The 7,936-nt window shown below is 40.7% G+C and overlaps 1 pseudogene; it reads right to left on the minus strand.

The window, feature by feature from the left end:
• LOC133021301 (uncharacterized) overlaps positions 1-6,970 on the minus strand; it is a 69,375-nt pseudogene extending 62,405 nt beyond the window's left edge.
• Between the last annotated feature and the right edge of the window lie 966 nt (positions 6,971-7,936).

Raw genomic sequence — 7,936 nt, forward strand, 5'->3', positions numbered from 1 at the left:
GTACAAGATAATTGACCTATAATGTGTCCTGTCAATAAGCTAAGTACATAAACCAGCCTTTTATTCGAGGAAGTACTGTCGTTATACCAGAAACCTCCCATTGCAGTGGCGCTGCAGACACGCAGCAGAAACACTCCCTGTCTAGAGCCTCATTGCAAAACGAGACGTGGGACAATAATCGTTTCATGCCAATTACTTTGTTTTCATAATCATTGGAAAACATAATTGTAATTGAAATTCAATTACTCGCCCAGCCCAAGCAGGTGTGTTAGCAATCACATCTATTAAAGTCAGGGTTAATCACTGCTGGCTACGAGTGACATCTGCATAACACACGTGTAAGCATGTTCAGTTGTTAAATAAAGACGACCTAGTCACAGTCTGTTGCAAATTCCTGGTGCATTTTTTAATCAAATTCTTGAGTTTTTTGTTTAATTGTGTTGTAGCCAGTCCCATAGTCAAATTTACTAGCCAGCTGCTGTAGTGAAACAGTAAGACGTACAGTATAGTAATGTTTACATAGTACTTCTAGTTACACTAAGCCCTCAGGAACAGTGTTGGGCTCTAAAGCTAGTTTGTAGTGACCATATTTACCGTCAAAGGATCATGTGATGTACACTGGCCTCAACAGACCTGTTGTTCTAGCATAAATCATTATAAGAGGAACAAAACAATGAACATATCTAACCCAAAGCAACTTAGAATGATCTGAAGTTGATCCTTCAGGAAGTGTAAGAGCTGAATTATTTAAATGTTCTAACGTTCAACATTTGTGTGTGTAGGAAGGTGTAACACAGGCGGCTACTACTGTGGGTTGAGGCAGCACAGAACACACAGAACACAGAGCACCTTTTAAAATATTTATTAAGGTTAACACACTTCAACACTCCGCACCACTATGCGTCTTTTTGTCCGCACCACTCGTCTCTGTGTGTGTGTGTGTCAGTCAGCAGCTTCCTCTCAGTCCAGCCACTACTGCATTTGAAGGAGAAGGAGGATTAGACAATCTACTCTCCTGTTACTGCTCTTACTGAGGCAGCTCCGCACGTTTCCTCTGCCACAGATGAGTGCCCGCACCAAGCCCAACCCCACAGAAGGCAACAAATCTGAATAAGGAATAAGTCTGCTTGCATGGAGAAAGTATGAAATACCCTTAACCAGTCTCACTGGAGAGGACTCTAGTGCCAAAGAAAAAACTCAAAAACTCTTTTGGCATAAGAAACCACTGAGCATCTGCACTTCACAGGAATGAATGTCCTCATTATACCATTTATTACATAGTATCTTCTTAGAGCTTGCTAATGTTTGCTAATAAAAGCCACCATCCCTTACAGGTTAAACCACAGCACGGAAAGGTGTGTCTACATTACAGTGAGGGCAAAAGGTGTGTTGCACAATCCACAGGAGGAAGTAGTGTTTGGAAATTGTATTCAAGTAGAAGTAAAATACTTCAGTGTAATCATACACCTGTTCATCGTGTGACATGTACGCATGTTGTCGCTGGGTTGTGCATCAATTCAGTAGCTTCTTCTCTAGAGCACCTGCTTATTTGGCTGGTTTCATTTTTTTATTTCCCTGATAACTTTGTGTGACTTCTGTTTTTCCTCTGTAAATATTTCAGATATTTGGAAAATTGGTAAAGATAGAAAACACATTTGAACTACGGATTAATTGCACATTTTTATATATTTTGATTGTAAATGCAGGTTAAAAGCAGTTGATAGTGAAGCATATGTGAAATGGAGAAGAGGAGGATCTGAGGAAACATCCTTATCCATTAATTCAAATGTATGGGAGCATTATGGCTTCCTAATTTATTATACTGACGGCTGGAAAAGGCTGGAGCAAGAAACCATCATACTTATAGACAGTGGGCCAAGCAAAAACTTGTTTTGTAATCTGTTGCACCCCTAACAAAAGATCAAAATGACTTTATTGCTTTAATTCCATTCCACCCCTGGTCAAGCCCAACTACTTCGACCAACTGTAACTCCATAAGATGGTGGTTCTAAAATGAACATACTTATAAAACACTACAGTAGAAACTTGATGTGTAATACATGCAGCTACTGGAATGTTATGAATTTACAGTTATACCGCCTGTTTCTCTTGTCTCACTGATTAAACTGTACATTACAAATTGCCTGAGGAGAAATGAAATACAGGTCAGTGCAATGAAAATGTGATTTTTACAAACGAGACAATTCTGTTTTGATTAGCTGTCAGTTTGCTGTCACATCAGAGAGATCGTTTTAGGTGAACTGTTCAGTGGAATGGTGGAGGCGGGGGGTGGATGAATGCAGGTCTCTGCATGACAGATGAATCAGCCAAATGAAGACTGAAATCTGCAAATAAGATATCACCATCTTAAACAAACAAACAAGCAAAGAAGCATTAAAAGAAAACTTCTGGATAGAATTTTGGGTTAGAAAATTATGTCACTCCACCCAGAACATCTGTCAATCACTGAAAAAAAAGATGCACCCTTCTTTCAAACAAAGAGAAATCTAACATTCACAGACATGAACAGTCATGTTTCACTGAGGTCGAGCCCATATTAACGTGCACGTTTGTGTGCATGTCCCTAAGCTGAATTTAAACATCCTCAGCTGTGTATTCATGAGGGTAGGATAGGTTACACATAATGGCCCACATCTAGCAAGAAAAACACAAAATAACTTACAAAAATCTGACTACATATTGCCAAGACCACTTCAGTATGGTTGCAATTTGCCCCTTTAAAAGGCTTCTCATTCAGGTGCCAAAGAAATTAGGAGGATATTTCATGGCCCTGTGATGTACAGGGGGTGATCCTGGTCTTGCATGGCAGGAACACTCATTTATAAAACTTTGAATTCAATTGTTGGCATTCTGTCAGCTCTTTGCCACAATCCAGACTAATAAAGCAGGAACGCCTTCCACGCCTATTTTATCGTTAACAGTTTGATTTACTGCCTGCCTCCAGGCAGCACGTATTTCTCGCTCCTGTTCCTCTCTAGCATGCTTCTGCTGTTCAGCGAGATGATCTGGGGCTGCTATGCTTTCAGAGGTTAACTGAAGATGGGTGCACACGTAGAGCTCGAGTCCAGTTCATGTAAACAATGAAGCTTGGCCTCTTTTAAGTCTGTGTCCATCCCTCCCCACCTCCCTACCAACTTCCTGTCTTTTCACAGCCAGACTGGCAGGGGGTGGGAGCTGAGATGACAGGAGAGGAAAAGAAAGAAGAGAGGATTGAAGGGAAGACCAAACATCACCTGAAGCCAGGAACCAAGCCAGAACGTTAAATTTTCCACCACAGAGAAAATGGAGGAAAGTGGATAAACTTCAAAGGAGAAGAAATTATGTAAGGAGCAATGATGGAAAGTTACTTAGTATATTTACTCAAGTACTATTCTTTAGCAGGGTTTTGAGGTTCTGTGCTTAACCTGTATATTTCCTTTTCAAGATATTTTTTACTTCCTCTCAAAGACATTGTACTGTGTACATTTATTTGAAAGCTGCACTTTCAAATTCGGATTAGGACTAACGATTTTACACCGTGGATACCATGAAATACAACACACCGTTAAAGAATAAACTGTGGTTTCCAACCTTTTCAGCTCCGAAATTCCTACAAACTCCAGTGTCACTGCCACAGTCCTCAGAAACACTTCAAACTTATCTTTGTGTCAAAACTTAATCTGTAATCACATTAGTCTTCTCATGACCCTTAAAATGTATCTGTTGAACCTCAGGTAGCTCAGACTAGCTCCACCTCAGCCACACTGAGGTATCAAACCATTTTTTTCCTTTAAATTGACATGTTCTACCAATACTGTTTTTAATGTATTTTTCCTGCACAAAGGTTATGAGGGCCCTAAATATTTCTTCCACCACGAAGAACGTTTATCAACTATGTAGGTGGAGGGGTTTGTAGAGGTGGAAAGTAATTCTCATCACATTGAACCAAATTCTGGACTTGGGTAAATCCAAATCTCCATTGGGAGAAGGGGATTTTTTCTTTAATACCTAAGTACATTTAGCTGCAATACTTTATGTGCAGGATTTTAAATCGATTGTATGTATAATATAGTAATTTTCACATTATTGTAGAGATACTTCTGCTTGAGTAAACAATCTAATTGCTTCTTACTTCACTAGCCGTCTGGGGGTTGGGGCAATTAATCATGCATTTCTGATATTTTTTTATATTTTCCTTTAATAATTTTTTATTAAAGGAAATGATTACAGAGCGTTCTGCTCTGTCCATGTCTTTATCAGTCAATCTGGATACGGTTTTAACTGTGCTTTGTGTGCGTCACAATGTTCTCCTGCAGAAAAAAGCATGTAAGACAATGTGGGGAAGAGATAGAGCACTCCACTGAACAGGTTTGGCAGTGGAAGAAAAGCAGCATTTATCCTCATCCTCCATACAAAAACAGGAAATTAACATTATCAGATTAATTAGGTTTCCACGCTGGGGTTTGGAAGGAATAATGTAAGAGATAAAAGTGCACATGTGCTGGATTGTGCTCTTTGGGTGTTATGAGGGGTGTACTGCATTAAAATCTGCAAGTATTGTGCTTGAGAACATGCACATACAGTATAGCCCCAGGAGCTTTCTTTTTCTCTGTGATTTCATTTGAGAAAAGCCAGCAATGTTATTCCTGGCTGTGCCTATATTAGGGAATAACGCTTGCGGCATGTCATTAGTTACGGGCATGACACACCATAAGATCAGCCTAAATTCCCTCTAAGTTTCCATGACAATTTTCAGTGCCAACCAAAAAAAGAAAAGAAAAACTCCTCTCCCCCTCAAAACATACATTTAATCACTTGAAATTCCAGAGTCTCCAAGTTGTGATTTTAACTTTTCATGCTTTTTTGAGTTTCACTTTGAAGGCAGGAAAGCATAAACAGCCTCTCTGCGACAGCTGAAATTCTGACCTTTGACCTCATAATCTAAAGTATGGCCCCGGGTCACATCTTGTGGACCCAGGTTGTTGTAGTGCCCTGGGTCATCGTCACACTTGACTCAAAGGACAATATGGTTTCATCACTGAAGGTGAAAGTGACCTGTTTAGATGCAGCTGGTACAAATTACATGATAATTCTCCAGGAGGACTTATTTTTGTACTTTGTGTTATCAATGCTTTTGATAATGGCAACACTGTACTAAATTGAGACCCAAGAAGAACACAAGTCAGACACGATTCAAACAACCCCAAGGTTATACAAATTTATTTGGCCGATTAAAAAAGAAGGTAAGAAGTATAGTTATTTCCCCACTGTTTACAGAAGATGTCATAATTCAACTTTGACCGCTGAATGATAAATAAAATTGCTTTTGCATTAAAAAAATGTAAAATGTACTATACTTTTATTATCCTCAAATTTTACATCTAGCCTGAGCTACACATTTGTTAGAAGCAATGTTTTAAACCTATCTCCTAAAACATTTTGGGGGATTTACCAATTTGTACATCTGTACAAATAACTGTTTATTATAACAAAACATGAACATTACATGACATTAAATTTAATTTAGCTGATGCTTTTATCCAAAGTGACTTACAATAAGTGCATCAACCATGAAGGTACAAACTCAGAACAACAAGAATCAAGCAGGTACAATTTTCTTCAAGAAAGCCAAACTACAAAGTGCTATAGGTAAGTGCCATATAGAGTAAGGGCTACTAAAGTGCTACTATCAAAAACATTATTTTTTCCAAGGTATAGTCGGAAGAGATGTCTCTTTAGTCTGCCATGGAAGATGTGCAGACCATCTGCTTTCCTGATGTCAAAGAGGAGCTTGTTCCACCATTCAGGAGCCAGGACAGCAAACAGTCTTGATTTTGTTGAGTGTTTAGCTCGCAGTGAGGGAGCAACAAGCCGATTGGCAGATGCAGAGCGGAGTGGATGGGCTTGGGTGTAAGGTTTGACCTTGTCCTGGATGTAGACTGGACCCTATCCGTTAGCGGCACGGTATGCAAGTAATAGTGTCTTGTAGTGGATAGGGGAAGCCACTGGTAACCATTGAAGGGAGCGGAGGAGCTGAGAAGTGTGAGTGAACTTAGGTAGGTTAAAGACCAGTCAAGCTGCTGCATTCTGGATGAGCTGCAGAGGTCGGATGCCACTAGCAGGTAGACCAGCCAGGAGGGAGTTGCAGTAGTCCAGGTGTGAGACGACCAGAGCCTGCGCTGCCTTCTGAGTGAGGAGACGTTTTCTCCTGATGTTGTCAATCAATCAATCAAATTTTATTTTTATAGCCCATATTCACAAATCACAATTTGTCTCATCGGGCTTTAACAAGGTGTGACATCCTCTGCCCTTAACCCCTAGCGAGGGAGATTTGAAAATATATTTAATCAAATTCATCTAGATAGATCCAGTCCTCTAGTTGTGCAGCATGTATCTACACGAGTGGGTTGTTGCAGTAATGTTGGCAGTAAGGGAGAGTTGACTGTCGAGTGCCACACCCAGGTTCCTAGCAGTAGGTGTGTGGGCTAACACGGATTTGTCAAAGGTAATAGTCATGTCATGGATGGGAAAGCCTTTCCTTGGAAGGAAAAGTAGTTTGATCTTTTCAAGGTCGATTTTCAGGTAGTGTGCAGACATCCATTGAGAGATGTCAGTCCGACAGGCAGAGATTTGTGCTGCTACCAGTGTTTCAGATTGGGGAAAAGAGGATTAGTTGGGTATTATTAGCGTAACTATGGTAGGATAAACCATGTGAGTGAATGACAGAGTCGAGAGAGTTGGTGTACAGAGAGAAGAGGAGGGGACCCAGGAAGGAACCTTGAGGGACCCCAACTGTGAGAGGACAAGGTTCGGACACAGATCCTCTCCAAGTTACCCAGTAAGTATGGTCGTTGAGGTAGGATGAGAGCAGGGAGAGAGCAGAGCCTGAGACACCCAGATCCTGAACGGAGGAAATAAGGATCTGTCGGTTCACTGTGTCACGTGCAGCAGAAAGGTCTAGAACAGACATGGGCAAAGTACGGCCCGTTGGGCTTTTTAATCCGGCCCCCCGAACTTGTCCAAATAATAAAAAATAAATAAATAAATAAACAATTTAGTAGCACTTAAATGGCACGTACTTATAGCACTTTGTAGTTTGGCTTTATTTTTGAAGAAATCGTACTTTCTTGATTCTTGTTGTTCTGGGTTTGAACCCTCAGGGTTGAATGCACTTATTGTAAGTCGCTTTGAATAAAAGCGTCAGCTAAATTAAATTTGCCCGGGAGTGTGGTGTATAGGGCTGGAAAGGGCACATGATCTCCTTTCACTTTTTCCCTTTGCCCTGTGAGCCCTTCTGTAAAATGAGAGGATCAAGGAAACGAAAAGTGGACAATGAATGCCGAGTGTTTAACACGGAGATGACAACAAAATACTTTTTCACTGAAGTCCAATCGAAGGCTGTATGCCTGATAGGCCGAGAAACTGCCGCAGTTTTAATGGAGTACAACATCAGCCGTCACTTTGCTACGAAGCATGCTAACTACGCTAGCAAGCAGTCAACGCAAGAACAGGTGGCTGCAGCTCAGAGGTTGGCGATTGATTCACGGACTCAGCAATAAAAATTTTCACAGACAAACTGCGATTAAAGAGTCATCTACCAAGGCATGTTTTTTGGGGGGCATTCGAAATAGCAAAGGCTAGCAAGCCTTTCTCTGAAGGCAGGTTCTTGTTAAATGGCCTTGCAAATAAGTGCTTTGCCACTTGGTAAAGGCCAAATCCTTTCGTGTAATGATTTTTCCATGTTATTTATATTAGTTCACAAAAACACTCCATCCATCTGTTCCTGGCCCTGCCCCTCTGTCAAATTTTAGAACCCATTGTGGCCCGTGAGTCAAAAAGTTTGCCCACCCCTGGTCTAGAATGATAAGGGCAGAGGAGAGAGAGGCTGCTCTAGCAGTGTTAAGTTGCTCAGAGAACAAACAATTAGAACAAATAT

The sequence above is a fragment of the Limanda limanda genome, chromosome 16, assembly GCF_963576545.1.
Source record: "Limanda limanda chromosome 16, fLimLim1.1, whole genome shotgun sequence".
In the NCBI taxonomy this organism is placed as follows: Eukaryota; Metazoa; Chordata; class Actinopteri; order Pleuronectiformes; family Pleuronectidae; genus Limanda; species Limanda limanda.